Here is a 13,424-nt window from a genome sequence, read left to right on the forward strand (position 1 = left end):
CAGGACCTCCCTACAGTGCAGGACCCCTTCTACAGTGCAGGACCCCCTACAGTGCAGGACCCCCTACAGTGCAGGACCCCCCCTACAGTGCAGACCCCCCTACAGTGCAGACCCCCCTACAGTGCAGGACCCACCACAGTAAAGAACCCCCCTACAGTGCACAGCCTCCCCTAAGGACCCATAGTGTACCTCGAGCCCAAGGCAGCGGCATTGCAGGGGGGAGGTTTGGGCAGCACCCGAGTGGAGTGTCACCTGTCGGCTCAGTGATCCGGGACCCAGCGCAATAATCCCCTTCTCTCTGTGGTCGCGTGACTCACGTTGCGCCGTTCTGATCAGTCTCGGGCAGCGGCTGTCACTCACAGCCGAGCAGAGTGAAGCCCCTCCTTGTCTACACAGTGCTGTGCATGGAGGAGGGGGAGGCGGCTTCACTCTGCTAGGCTGTGAGTGACAGCCGCTGCCCGAGACTGATCAGAACGGCCGTACGACGCGACCACAGAGAGAAGGGGATTATTGTGCCGGGTCACTGAGCCGGCTGATGTCACTCCACTCGGGTGCTACTCGCACCCCCCCCCCCCCTGCAATGCCGCCCACTGCCAGTGCCTCGGGCTCTCTCTGTGTGGGCTGCGAACCCGAGGCACGGCGCTGTCTGACACTTCAGTTGCGGGGGGGGGGCGCTGGCCTGACACCCCCCAGTGTGTGGCACCCGGGGCGGCCCGCCCCCTGCCCCCCCACTTAGTAGGCCCCTGTTACACTGTATCATTACCGCTCACTAACTGGTTCTTAGAGGTTACAGCACACATTACGGCTCACTGATTAGCTGATAGAGGTTACAGCACATGATTTCTGCTTGTGGACTGGTTGCTAGAGATTACTGTGGATAAGGCCTCAGGGGGGCATGATATACATATCAATGCCGATGGCCACCGCTATTTACTTATGAATGATACCTTTACATATGAATGCCGGTAATTTACATGTAAAAACAGGGTCTGCAGGCGAGTCATCTGTACACAACAATAGGGCAGAGCTGGGCAGCATTAGTAGCAGCACTTCACACTGAGATACTGGGACACAACACGGGACTAAAACCTCAAGAGACGAGGGAATTTAAACCAGGATAGTTAGCAAGTATGAGTCATCTGCTTTGGGCCCCACAACAATGACAGGGCCCAGGGCAGCTGCCCCTTTTGCCCTGCTTTAAAAAGGGCCCTGTGTGCAGTCATGTTGGAAATGAAAGAGGCCAACCTCAAACTGTTCCCACAAAGTGCAAAACGAGCTGCACAGTGGAGGTAAGTATAACGTTTGTTATTTAAAAAAAAAAAAAAATTTGCTTTACAACCCCTTTAAAGTTCATGTGCGTGTAAAGGCAGGTGTCCCGATACTTTTGGCAATATAGTGTATGTGAACAGTTTCAATGGAAATCAATGTTATTTCACATGTCATGCGAAATACGATGCGGTTTAAACCGAGCTGCCTCTCTAAACTGCTACATCTGTAGGACAGCTTTTTCTGTTGAAAAACAACAGACTTACTGGTGGGATCACCAAGTGAAAAGAAAGAAAAGAAAATCTATAACAGAAAACAAATGCATAGAATTGGGAAGAAGCTGCAATACTTGTATAATAAATGCTTGCTTTTGGGTTTAATACCACTTTAAGCCATCATTGCAAGAATTGCTTGAAAAAAAAGAAAGTCGAATATTTCAGGTATAATATGCAATCAGCAGTAACAATGCTTTCTGTATACAATAGGCTCTTATGACACTGTTGCCATAATGACCATTCTTACATCCAATATGTGTTAGAGGCAATACATTCAGTCCAGGAAGGAAAAGAATGATGTTGTTTAATCCCAGAGTTGCGTCCAATCACAGCGGGGGGTTTGTAGGGGCACTGTGGGGCTTAGTGAGTCTGCTACCATTAACCTCCCGCAGCGCAGAGACGCCTACAGATTAAACAACACGTGCTTTTTATTATTTTTGGCCCCGACGTTTCCAAAAGTAATACAATTCGAGATTAATCATTCCTTGTACAATAAAAATATGTGCAGCTGTAGGGGTAGTTGTACAAAACATCTTGGGACATTAACAGTCTTAAAGCACAACTCCGTTAAAAAAGTATAACTGAACTGGCAGCCAGGCGGGCACATAAAGGTCGGGTGAGCAGCGCGGGCTTAAAGAGCAGCCAAGGTGCCTTGGCCCTGCAAAGACTGGTGGCCCTGTCCCACTGGGCAAGTGCCAGGTGTGCCCTTTGTCCAGTCCGGGCCTGACTGTAGCTTATAACTGTTGTGGAATCACTTCCTTTGTTGCTGCTGTATTTTTCTTCTGCAGTGTGAACAGGGTTAAGCTCAATATTCATTAATGCAGAAGTGCAGCAGCCATCTTTAAAGCGGTAGTAATCCGCGGCTGTTTATAAAAAAAAACACTTGTAAGGCAATTGCATAATCTGCTATTAAATTAAATGCTTACCTTAGAACAAAGCCTTCCAGCGGCACGCTGTCCCCACTGAGAGGGCTGACATCTTCCCTTGGCCTTTCTTCTGGGTTAGCACGCGCTGAACTATGTGATTGGCTGGAGCTGCGGTGATGTCACAAAGCTCTGGGGCTCTGGCCAGACCTTGAGAGAGCCGGCGACATAACTGGCTGCATCCAGTGTAAATGTCTCCAAAACAGTGATCGTTTAGGTGGATTGTTTAGGACAGTGGTTCTTAACCCATGGTACATGTACCCCTGAGGGTACGCACACCAAGGGCAGGGGGTACAGTCATGGGCGTCCACAGGTAGGGGTAAGGGGAGTCAAGTGCCCCCCCTAGAATCAGGGATCGGATCTTAAATTCAGCACAGTTGTGTCTCTATCGAGGTGCTGCACCCGGGTGCCATCCCGCCAGTGGGGTGACACCATTAAGGTGCTGTCAGGCCCCCCCATCAGTGTAGTGGGACTTTGGGCTCTTTTCCCTGCACAGTCAAGCAGAGAACTTCGTGGCGTTGTGACAGCAGAAAGGCGAGCTTTCAGAGGTTTCCTCAGCTTGACCCACCCATTCTCCTGTCAGGGAGAAGAGACGGCATCTCTCACCGGGTTCCCCGACCAGCCTCCTGCCCGCTCTGTTCCTTCCCTATTGGCCATAACTGAGGGCCAATCAAAGGCGACTAGGAGAGGCAAGCTTCATGGTACATGTAGTCCCAAAAGATTGGCGGCCCCATTTTCCACAGGGAGGAGGTTACAGCTCGATCAAGAGAGAGATTGAGAGACTGCAGCCTGGAAACAAGCTGAGGGAGAGACTTCTACAGGACAAAGAACGAGGAGTCAGGAGAGAGCCACGCTGCCCAGCGCCACAAGAGAGAGCCATGCTGACCAGCGCCACCAGAGAGAGCCATGCTGCCCAGCGCCACAAGAGAGAGCCTTGCTGTCCAGTGCCACCAGAGAGAACCATGCTGCCCAGCACCACAAGAGTGAGCCTTGCTGTCCAGTGCCACCAGAGAGAGCCAGGCTGCCCAGCGCCACAAGAGAGAGCCATGCTGTCCAGCACCACAAGAGAGAGCCATGCTGCCCAGCATCACCAGAGAGAGCCATGCTGCCCAGCGCCACCAGAGAGAGCCATGCTGCCCAGCGCCACCAGAGAGAGCCATGCTGCCCAGCGCCACAAGAGAGAGCCATGCTGCCCAGCGCCACAAGAGAAAACCATGCTGTCCAGCACCACAAGAGAGAGAAAGACTGAGCCACTACCAGGATACAGACATGCTACACAACTGACCAGAGTCGCCCCAGGGGAACCCAGAGTGAACGATCGTCCAGCCTGAGTGATCACTGCTGTAGTTTCTCTGGGTCTGGTAAGAGGGCTTGTTGGCCATTATCCATTACTTATACTAGGGATTGTAATACATTTGCAGACTCTGACCATAATAATGTGGTAATGGCATTGTCAAAAAGGGTCTGTGCATGGGTCACCCTAAAACGATACCCCCCCTGAAAAACAGTTCTGCGGACCCCATGTGTACGGTGTTCAGAGCCAGCGCCACCATAAGCAGGTCTTGAGTTTTGCAGGAGCGCCGTTCCTGGACCCGATCCTGGGCGCGCCGTGCAACCCTCCTCTCCCTCCCCCTCTTCTCCTCTCCCTCCCCCTTTTCTCCTCTCCCTCACCCTCTTCTCCTTTCCTTGTGTGTGACACAGTAGTGATCTCCCGCTATGTCACAGAGTTCTGGTCTGAAATTTTGGCGGCACTAACAGAGTCCCGTCTCCTAGACAGGTGCTCTGTGATAGACAGAACACTGATCCAGTTGAATCAGTGTGATGTGTATCATAGGATGCAGGACTTTGTGACAGCGGCCGCCTGGACGGCCAATTTAAATACAAACTCCTGGACACAGTGGGAGATCTTGATCCAGGCACTGGTAGGCTGCATTTGGTGGGCACTGATGATTAGGAGGCGCGGGCTGGGGAGTGAAACGCATTAGTGGATCTGACAGATGAAGGGAGCCACACTGGGAATCTGCTTGTGGAAACCTTAAGCGTTTTTTGACCCTCTCTATAATAGGGGGTCAATATTATCCTGTAAGAGACAGCAAGTGTTGGGGTGTCCGGTGGTGGGTCTTCTGGTCCTTCTGGTTCTTGCCCTTCTTGATTATCCATTGCAATCCATTGAGGAACTGTCTCTATTATATGAACAGTTTTTATTTATAAACTTATTTCATTGATATGACCCATTTAGGACTGATTGACATTTTCTGTTATTAGATTTGAATAAGAAGCATTGCCACTTTTATCCACTGCAACGATAAGCTGCATTTAGCAGGCACTGTACTGGTAGGCTGCATTTGATGGGCACTGACGAGGATGCATTTGGTGGGCACTGCACTGGTAGGCCATATTTGGTGTTCATGTCACTGGTAGGCTGTATTTGATGGGCACTGCTAGGCTGCATTTGGTGTTCACTAATAAGACTGCATTTGGTGGGCACTGCACTGGTAGACTGAATTTGGTGGGCACTGCACTGGTAGGTTGAATTTGGTGGGCACTGATAAGCTGCATTTGGTGGGTACTGATAAGCTGCATTTGGCGGGCACTGATAAGGCTGCATTTGGTGGGCACTGATAAGCTGCATTTGGTGGGCACTGATAAGGCTGAATTTGATGGGCACTGATAAGCTGCATTTGGTGGACACTGATGAGTCTGCATTTGACAGGCACTGATGAGGCTGCAATTGGTGGGCACTGATAAGCTGCATTTGGTGGGCACTGATGAGGCTGCATTTGGTGGACACTGACAAGCTGCATTTGACGGGCACTGATAAGGCTACATTTAGTGGGCACTGATAAGCTGCATTTGGTGGGCACTGATGAGGCTGCATTTGATGGGCACTGCACTGGTAGGTTGTATTTGGTGTGCACAGCACTGGTAGACTGCAGTTGATGGGCACCGGTAGGCTGCATATGGCGGGTACTGATAAGGCTGCATTTGGTGGGCACTGCACTGATAAGCTGCATTTGGTGGGCACTGATGACGCTGCATTTGAAGGCCACTGGTAGGCTGCATTTGGTGGGCACTGATGACGCTGCATTTGATGGCTACTGATAAGCTTCATTTGGTGGGCACTGCACTGGTAGGCTGAATTTAGTGGGCACTGCACTGGTAGGCTGCATTGGATGGGCACTGGTAGTAGGGTTGCCACCTTTTCTTCAAATCAAACCTGAACACTTTAGCGGAAGTAAAGCGGTAGTATATACTATAGGAGTGTAAAAGACCTGGGACACCTTTGAGTGCCCCAAGTAGAGTTGTAATGCGGCATGTGTAACGCGATTTTTAGCGAATGGTGGATGTGGCCAAAGTGCATTAGCAGTGAGAGGAGCTTAAAGGAGCATGGTTAAATAAAACAAAAGCATTCTTGTACCCATAAATCTTAGATTGCTGTGACACAAGTAGAAGTCTCACAGACATGTACAAACCCAGCACAATCATTAAAAACAATAAATAAAACTCATTACATATTATTTTGTATACACTGAAAATAGTCAGAAAGCTGACGCTTTGTTTTGAGCTGACCTTAAAGAAGACCATCACTAGAATAGTTACCGACTGCTTAGCAATCAGCAACTCTTGGTGAGGAGTAATGTGTAATGTACAATATAGTGTATAAAGTACGGGACTTTGTTAAGCTGGCCATACACAGGTAGTTTTCTCTTATTCAGCCAGCGGCCTGAATGAAAAAAAAAAAACGAGGTGGAGGGAAGAATTCCTTTCGCCTTAAGGGCTGGTTCACACCATAAAGGGCGTGTTTTTGCGTGCTCACATGTGGTACTCTGCAACACACAAAAGGTAAGGCAGGCATGATTCTTAAAATTGCACCACACTAAATTGCATGGTACTGCAGAACCACGTGTTTTGGTGGCCACAAACCCACCCACATTTGCCAGCTGTGTGAGGGTGGCATTATGTATTATTGGCAAGTCTGCAGAGGTCTGCACATTTCTGTGTGGTGTGGGAAATGTGTGCGGAAATGTACGTTTTCACACTGCAAAGAGTGTGAACCAGCGCTCAGAAAAAGAAAATAAAGGATTTTGGCTACTGCTGTTAAAAAAAGAAAAAACACACACATCAACGCAACACAACGCATTAAAAAAACACATCAACTCAATTGCATTTAAACAAAAATAAATTGGTGCTATACACAGCGCATGTGGTGTGAAGGAGCCCTACATAGACTTATTAGCAGTGGTGGCCCATCCATAAGGGGTGTACAGGTGCCGCCTCCCCCTCCAGGCAGTTAAAAAAATAAAAAAAGGTCGTTAAGTGCACTGTGTTCGGGCATCGGACACATTGCACTATGGGAAGCGCCACGTCTATGCAATCATGAGATTGCAGACGAGGCGCTTCCTTTGCAGGCTTTTGTCCTGCCTTGCGGCGCATTCCATCGCGCCAAACAGTTTCTGCCCAGCGCTCGTAGTATATACTACTACGGCCGGGTGGTTTGATTGACATCCGAGTTAGATGTCACTTCCGGTTTTCTCTCTCCCATTGCGCCCAAGCGGAGGAAGTATGAGGAGCTGACTCCTCCACCACCGCTGCCAGTGCCCACTGAAGGAGACACAACAGGAGAGGACCCCACAGCAAGGTAAGTGCCGGTCCGTACCTCCTGCAGAGGATGGGGGTGGGGGGGTTTGATGAGACAGTGACGCCACCTCCTATATGCATAATAGATAGATTCATGCTTAGCATAAATCTGTCCATGGCCGCCGCAACCACCCCCTATTCATGCATCTGGCCCCTTTCAGGACATCGAACACATGAATTGCAGTGACGGGGCTGTTTTTTCGAAGCACCTGATTAGAGCCATAGGCTCTAATGGGCTTCAAAATAGGGTGGGCTTGTGGCTCAGAGCATTGCACCTTGAGCCCACCCAGGTGTTACAACAGCATATGAATATTCGCTGTTGAAACACTGATCCTCAATCTGGCCAATCACAAGCGGGTGTGATACCCGTTTTGCGATTGGCTGAAAAGAGAAGACTCCAGATTGGCCGCCAAGGAAGAGGGAGGAAACTGAAGCCGCTATCACCGTGATGACCCATGGAGAGCAGGGGAAGCTGCTGGCGAAGTGATGGGGTAAGTGCTACCGAACGACTGAGGGGGGAGGGGATTGTGTAAGTGCTAGTTGAGCCAGGTGGGCCATCTTCAGGCATGCAGAGAAGTCACAAAACAATTCAGCGGCTCCTTTAGGGGTAGCGCTACAATAATAAAATAAATGAATAACATGTATAATTTAATAAATTACTTGTAATATATTTTAATACATAAATATAATTAATCAATAAAGAGTTTCTAAACTCCCACTACTCTATATAAATCTTTTAAAAAAAAAGGCCTTTATTTATATGTTAGAGATGTGTGTAAGGACCCTCTAGTGCCATTAATTTATAATACAAGGAAAGTGAAAGATAAGTAAGAGGGTTTCATCTTCTCAAGTTGGTTACATGATGCAAAGCACTTTTATGTGTGGGGCATATACAGTATCTCACATTTGTACACCCCTCACATTTTTGTAAATATTTTATTCTATCTTTTCATGTGACAACACTGAAGAAATGACACTTTCCTACAATGTAAAGTAGTGAGTGTACAGCTTGTATAACAGTGTAAATTTTCTGTCCCCTCAAAATAACTCAACACACAGCTATTAATGTCTAAACTGCTGGCAACAAAAGTGAGTACACCCCTAAGTGAAAATGTCCAACTTGGGCCCAAAGTGTCAATATTTTGTGTGGCCACCATTATTTTCCATCACTGCCTCAACCCACTTGGGCATGAAGTTCACCAGAGCTTCACAGGTTGCCAATGGAGTCCTCTTCTACTCCTCCATGACGACATCACAGAGCTGGTGGATGTTAGAGACCTTGTGCACCACCATCTTCCATTTGAGGATGCCCCACAGATGCTCAATAGGGTTTAGGTCTTGAGAAATGCTTGGCCAGTCAATCACCTTTACCCTCAGCTTCTTTAGCAAGGCAGTGGTCATCTTGGAGGTGTGTTTGGGGCCCTTATTTTGGAATACTGTCCTGCGGCTCAGTCTCCAAAGGGAGGGGATCATGCTCTACTTCAGTATGTCACAGTACATGTTGGCATTCATGGTTCCCTCAATGAACTGTAGCTCCCCAATGCCGGCAGCACTCATGCAGCCCCAGACCATGACACTCCCACCACCATGCTGCAAGACACACTTGTCTTTGTACCCCTTACCTGGTTGCTGCCACACACACTTGATACCATCTGTACCAAATAAATTAATCTTAGTCTCATCAGACCACAGGACATGGTTCCAGTAATCTATGTCCTTAGTTTGCTTGTCTTCAGCAAACAGTTTTCAGGCTTTCTTATGCATCATCTTTAGAAGAGTCTTCCTTCTGGGACGACAGCCATGCAGACCAATTTGATGCAGTGTGTGGCATATGGTCTGAGCACTGACAGGCTGACCCCCCACCCCTTCAACCTCTGCAGCAATGTTGGCAGCACCCATACGTCTATTTCCCAAAGACAACCTCTGGATATGATGCTGAGCACGTGGACTCAACTTCTTTGGTCGCCCATTGCGAGGCCTGTTCTGAGTGAAACCTGTCCTGTTAAACTGCTGTATGGTCTTGGCCACAGTGCTGCAGCTCAGTTTCAGGGTCTTGGCAATCTTCTAATAGCCTAGGCCATCTTTATGTAGACCAACAATTCTTTTTTTCAGATCTTCAGAGAGTTCTTTGCCATGAGGTGACATGTTGAACTTCCAGTGACCAGTATGAGAGAGTGAGAGCGATAACACCAAATTTAACACACCTGCTCTCCATTCACACCTGAGACCTTGTAATACTAATGAGTCACATGACACCAGGAAGGGGAAAATTTGGACATTTTCCCTTAGGGGTGTACTCACTTTTGTTGCCAGTGGTTTAGACATTAATGGCTGTGTGTTGAGTTATTTTGAGAGGACAGCAAATGTACACTGTTATACACGCTGTACACTCACTACTTTACATTGTAGCAAAGTGTCATTTCTTCAGTGTTGTCACATGAAAAGATAGAATAAAATATTTGCAAAAATGTGAGGGGTGTACTCACTTTTGTGAGATACTGTAGATGTTGAGTAGCCCCCAGTCATATCTTACCTAAGGACTTGTTCAATTTAGTTGGGGGTGGTTGGATTATTTCCTAACGTCTGACCACGATTTGATGTCTGTGGCCTGCTTGTCACCTTACTGCCATCTCTTGTGTCCAGGCCGGTTTAGAAATGTAATTTCTGGAATTTCCGTATGAATCAGCTTATGGTATTTTCTCTAGATAAGAGATAGAACAAGTGTTATTTGAAATGTGGGGATTGTCAAAAGCCAATAACTATAACTGGAAGCGTTGCTATGTCATCATACAGTTTCATCATCTTTGGTTTCAGCCAACATTGTTTTCAGATCTCAAACAAGATCTATATACCGCCCATCACAATCCTAAATCTGACATCCACAGGAGTAATTAATTATTAACCGACACACTAGAGTAATGCATGCTAACCAACCACCAATCATCTTGAACTGCCCTGGCTTCTGACTAATGAGACGTGAACCCCGATTGGCTGTTGGGCATTTTCCTGATTTGTACATTATCACTGATCCCCTGATGTGTCTTAACGCGGAGTTCCTCTGTTTTTTGAGTTTATTAAAAGTCAGCAGCTACAAAAAGTGTAAGCTGCTGACTTAAAGTGGTTGTAAACCCATCTGGAAACCCGAAGATGGCGCTGTCACGGCCCATCTGGAAAAAAAAAAAAAAAAGCAACCTGCAAGCCAAAGGCATAATGAGCTAGTATGCATAGCATACTAGCTCATTATGAATAACTTACCTGAGAACGAAGCCCCCAAAGCGGTCCTCCGTCTTCATGTCTGCCGTGGCCATGGATCCCGGTCTGTGATTCGCCGAAGCAGTGATGACGTCACTCCCACACATGCGCACAGGAGTCGACACTCGCGGCATATCGCGGCGATCTGCGGTCTGCCCAGTGCGCCTGCGCACTGCTGTCTACGGCGCATGCGTAGACAGCTGTCTTTTTGTAAATATCTCCTAAACCGTATAGGTTTAGGAGATATTTCTTGGACCTACAGGTGTAGGTCAAAGGGGTTTGTAAGGGTTTACAGCCACTCACCTGTCCCACGGTCCAGCAATGAGGCCGCCCGAAGCCTCTGTTGTCTCCCCCTCCTCTTCATGGTGCCGACATTGTAAGTGTGGGCACCGGCTGTGACAGTTTGCGGCTTCACAGCCAGGTGCGCACTGCGCATGCGCGAGCCGTGCTGCGCTCAGTCAATGGCCGTGCAATGTTCTGGGACCTCTGGCGTTTCCCAGAACATTGCCGGGAGGGAGGGGCCACCTAGGCGGAGAGGAGGAGTCGCCTAGATGGTCAGAAGTCAGAAGGGCTAAGTGGCATGTCAGGGGGTAAGGAGTACTTAAAGCAGAAGTTCCACTTTTGGCTTTAACCAGTTCTTAACCGCTGGCCGTCAAATGACGGCCAGGGGGCGCATCTCTTGTGGCGGGAGGACAGCATATGTTTAAACAGGGAATGCGCGCGATTGTGCGCGTGCATCTCTGTTCCTTTGGTGGCGGCGTGTCACGTGAGACACCGCTCGCCACCGAGGGGGGTGAACAGCCATTGAACAGTCACGGCCGATCACAGATGGTTACACCCCCACTGTGCACGGCGCGCGCGCGTGATCGCATCTGTGGCGGCATGTTCACCGATCGTGTGTGAGGAGGAGATTGCGGTAACATCTCGTTACCGCTTACAGTATACACCAATCACACTGATTGCCCCCCCCAATAAAGAGGACCTGTCACCACCCATCATAGTACCTGTCACTCACAGTCCATCAGAGTACCTGTCACAGCCCATCAGAGTACCCGAATACCTGTCACAGCCCATCAGAGTACCTGAGTACCTGTCACGGCCCATCAGAGTACTCGAGTACCTGTCACAGTCCATCCGAGTACCCAAGTACCTGTCACAGCCCATCAAAGTACCCGAGTACCTGCAGGGATGGTGCAAGGATTTTTGACACCCTAGGCGAAAATCTCATTTTGCTATCCCCCGGCTCCACCCCTGACTCTACACCCTTTTCCCTGCCCATGTAAACCCAACCTTTTTAATGAAGCGCCCATCAAATGCAACCTCACCAGCGCCCATCAATGCATCCTACCAGCGCCCGTGAATGCAGCCTACCAGAAGCCATCAATGCAGCCCCACCAGCGCCCATTGATGCAGCCAACTAGTGCCCATCAATGAATGTTTGCTTGCTTCCATTCTTTCAGGAGTCAGGACACAGACACAGTCCTCCGTCACCACTGTGCCTCTGACACTATGTGCGAATGGAGTGGCCACTGCCTGCTGATGCTGAGACTTAGTTGCTTGCTGCAGAGAGAAGAGAGTAGGAACCCCAGTGGCTGGGCGTCCTAGGCAGCAGGGCACCTTAGGTGGCTGCCTAGTTTGCCTAGTGGTAGCACCGGCCCTGAGTACCTGTTACAGCCCATCAGAGTACCCGAGTACCTGTCACAGTCCATCTGAGTACCCGAGTACCCGAAGATGGCGCTGTCACGGCCCATCAGAGTACACGAGTACCTGTCACGGCCCATCAGAGTACACGAGTACCTGTCACGGCCCATCAGAGTACCCGAGTACCTGTCACAGCCCATCAGAGTACCCGAGTACCTGTCACGGCCCATCAGAGTACCCGAGTACCTGTCACAGCCCATCAGAGTACCCGAGTACCTGTCACGGCACATCAGAGTACGCGAGTACCTGTCCCAGTCCATCAGAGTACACGAGTACCTGTCCCAGTCCATCAGAGTACGCGAGTACCTGTCACAGCCCATCAGAGTACCCGAGTACCTGTCACAGCCCATCAGAGTACCCAAGTACCTGTCACAGTTCATCTGAGTACCTGTCACAGTTCATCTGAGTACCTGAATACCTGTCACAGTTCATCTGAGTACCTGAATACCTGTCACAGTTCATCTGAGTACCCGAGTACCCGTCGCAGTCCATATGAATACCTGAGTACCTGTCACCGCCCTTCAGAGTACCCAAATACCAGTCACCAGGCCATCAGAGTACCCGAGTACCTGTCACCAGACCATCAGAGTACTCAAGTACATGTCACCAGCTCATCAGAGTACCAGAGTACCTGTCTGCAGCCCATCAGAGTACCCGAGTAGTTGGGGGGTATTTGTACTTTCCCCACTTGTTAGTGTCTCAAGAAATGAGAGACACCTGATGTACTGAAGGCCTGATCAGATGTGATCAATTTTCAGTGATTGGCACCATAGTTTGTAGACTCTATAACTTTCACAAAGACCAAATAATATACACTAATGTGGGTTATTTTTACCAAAGATATGTAGCAGTATAAATTTTGGCCAAAATTCATGAAGAAAAATTACTAATTAGCAAAATTTTATGACAGAAACAAAGAAAAAGGCATTTTTTTCACAAAATTTACGTTTTTTTTTATTTTTAGCACAAAAAATGAAAACCCACTAGTGATTAAATACCACTAAAAGAAAGCTCTATTTGTGTGGAAAAAAGGACGCAAGTTTCATATGGGTACAGTGTTGCATGACTGAGTAATTGTCATTCAAACTGTGAGAGTGCTGAAAATTGGTCTGGTCAGGAAGGGGGTGTAAGTGCACTGTATTGAGGTGGTTAAAGAGATCCTGTCACAAACGTATAAAAATTGAAGGTAAGAGCACAGAAAAATCGAGTGTTTTCCATGCGTACTTTCCATATTTTTTTTTTTTTTTTCACTGTCATTGTTTCTTTGTTGCTAGTTGCAGACCAATAGCTTTGGCCCACTACTTCCCCCAGGCTTCCCTATGCATACCCTGTTCCTAATTCTATATTTTACTTTCTGTATTATTCATAT

The sequence above is a fragment of the Lithobates pipiens genome, unplaced genomic scaffold, assembly GCF_037356315.1.
Source record: "Lithobates pipiens isolate NorthernLeopardFrog02 unplaced genomic scaffold, aLitPip1_a1.2 Scaffold_16, whole genome shotgun sequence".
In the NCBI taxonomy this organism is placed as follows: domain Eukaryota; kingdom Metazoa; phylum Chordata; class Amphibia; order Anura; family Ranidae; genus Lithobates; species Lithobates pipiens.